This window comes from Desmodus rotundus, chromosome 11, assembly GCF_022682495.2.
Source record: "Desmodus rotundus isolate HL8 chromosome 11, HLdesRot8A.1, whole genome shotgun sequence".
Taxonomy (NCBI): Eukaryota; Metazoa; Chordata; class Mammalia; order Chiroptera; family Phyllostomidae; genus Desmodus; species Desmodus rotundus.
The window spans coordinates 24,158,382-24,160,828 of record NC_071397.1 but is presented as its reverse complement, the minus strand read 5'-3'; the positions used below and the strand labels follow the sequence as shown (position 1 = coordinate 24,160,828).

General features: G+C 42.7%; 1 pseudogene; it reads right to left on the bottom strand.

The window, feature by feature from the left end:
- Positions 1–2,092: 2,092 nt before the first annotated feature.
- Positions 2,093–2,447, bottom strand: LOC112319255 (cytochrome c oxidase subunit 6B1-like; annotated as a pseudogene).

Here is a 2,447-nt window from a genome sequence, read left to right as displayed (position 1 = left end):
AATTTGTTATAAAATCCAGAATAATTTATAATCATAAAAATTATGGACGTAAGATGTTACATTTAAGTTAAAGCCAGTCACATTACATAAATGATCTAATATAGACCTAATGACAACAGTAAGATGGATCTGCATTTTTGTAGCACAGGAAAATAAAGCTCCTGGAGGGTTAGGGTTAGTAAATTGCCCCAAAGTCATGCAACTAGTAAGTGGTAGAGCCATGAATACAATGCTCGTTTATATGATTTCTTTTTTGTTGTTGTTTTTGTATTTTTTTTTTCATTTATAAGATTTCAAAACTCACATGTTTTACTGTTTCAGTTGAAGCAGAATTTGTGTTTTTAAAGGGAAACTCATGAGTCCTTCATTTCCTCTGCTGGTAGATGTTGGCATCTGGGAGTCAGAGAAGCCGTGGAAGACGTTGCTTTTCTCTTTCCATGGCCCTACCCAACACTTGGTTTAGGCCTTGTGCCCTGAATCCACAGCCAGGCATATTGGTCAGAACTTGGCTCTGGGGGCCTGATTTTGGAGTCAGATAACCTGTGGTTGCTTTCTACTTCCACCACTTACTAGCTGTGTGACCACATAATTATCTGAATTTCTGTTTATTAATCTGTAAAATGGGGATAAAAGTGCTCACGTTGCCTTACTCACAAGACTGTCTACAAGGATCAAATGGGATAATATATGTGAAGGTGTACTGTAGACCTCAAAGCTTTCTATAAGAGTAAGGTATTATTATGTACTTACTAGCAGAAATGTATTTTGCCAGACACTGAGTAAGCTGAGGGCTACAAAAAAAAAAAAAAAGAAAGAAAAAGAAAAAAGACACAATCATTCAGGTTGCTTTCTCAAGTATCACTAATTATAAATCACGCGAAGTAGACAGTGTTAGGCACCCACGGAATCCCCATGTCCCTGCTGTTTTTTGTCATCCTAATTACACATTTGCCTGTGGTGACATGTGCCCAGCTCCAGGCAGTGGATCATAATTTGCCTGAGTCAGTATGGCTCTCCTGTCCCTGTTTTTCCAGCCGCTGTTGCAGTTAAAGATCTGTGTGGATCAGTTGGAGTCCTGGAATAAAAGAGAATTTTACTCGGGTGGTCAAATAAAAATATTTTAATGAAGAGTCTATTTAAAGAGATGTGGGCAGGGTTAAAGGTATCAATAAGGCACCAAGAGACCAGCTACAGTAAGGGTCTGTTACCACCCCTAGGCCCGAAAAAGCAAGAGACTGAGTGCTGTTAGGAGAGTCCAGAGAGAGCTAGAGCCACGGAGGAGGGTGCCCAGCGGAAGCTGTAGTTATCAGAGGATTCGGCCCCTGCCAGAACTGCAGAGCTGAACGGGGACAAGGGGCAGGAACAGGGAAGGAATTCTCTGACCTCTCTCAACTCTCACCCTCCAATCTTTGCTCACTCCCTCATTTGCCCAAATTCCTCAGGGGCCTGAGGCAGAGGAGCTCATCACGTGACTTCATTCTGATCAAGAAGATGTAAGAGGAAAACTGTTGTTATTTCTGGAAAAATCTGGCTTCTCCGATAAAAGGGGTCGGTATTGGGTGGCATTTCTCCTTACTCGTCCTTTTCTTCCTTGCTCTAATGAAGACATGCTGACCGAAGGGCATCATCCATCATGTTGCAATCAATCATGAGGCAACAGGCATGAAGGTGAAGGATGGGGGCTGGGCAGAATCATTGGAGTCTGGGTCTCCGGTGGCGTTGTTAAGCAGGCGCATCAGCTCCTGCAACCACTGTCTTGAGACTTTTATTATAAGTCTCTTTACTTTAATCTGATCCAAGTCCTACAAGATATAGCACGATCCTTTCAAAGATTTTGTTTACAGTTGGTCTGAGGAAATACAATAAAATCTATCTTCTTGAAAATGATCCCAAAGAGGTAAGGGAAAACGATTCTCATGATTGAGAAAATAAAAATATGGCGTCAGAGTTTATATAGTCCTCAAATTCAAAAAGTGACAGTTGCATCCAGTGCCATATCTTTATTACTTTTATCATACTTTCCCACTTGTGGTACCTACTTGATAATTGCCTTTTTTTTTTTCCTTTGGACTTTCCCAACAAGTATTCCTTATTAGTTAAGCCATGATTCAGGATCCCAGGGTGGGATGTATCCAGGTCCTCCTTTACTTCCCTGGGAGAAGGGGGGAGGACAGAGGAGACAGGGCAGAGCCAATTCAGCTCTTTCCAGGAAGCATGCCTTCTGCCCCTCGGTCATCCCAGGTATCCAGGATACGGGGCAGAGGGACTTGTACACATGCCAGTACCATTCGCACACAGAGACATCACCGCTTTCAGCGGTCACTGCCTTCTCACAGCGGTGGAAGTTACAGTAGTCTGCCAACACTTCCGGGTCTGGTTCTGGTTGGGGAAGCTGCTGTCAAAAGGATCTGATAGTTCTTGATTTGGTTCTTGATATCTTCTGCCAT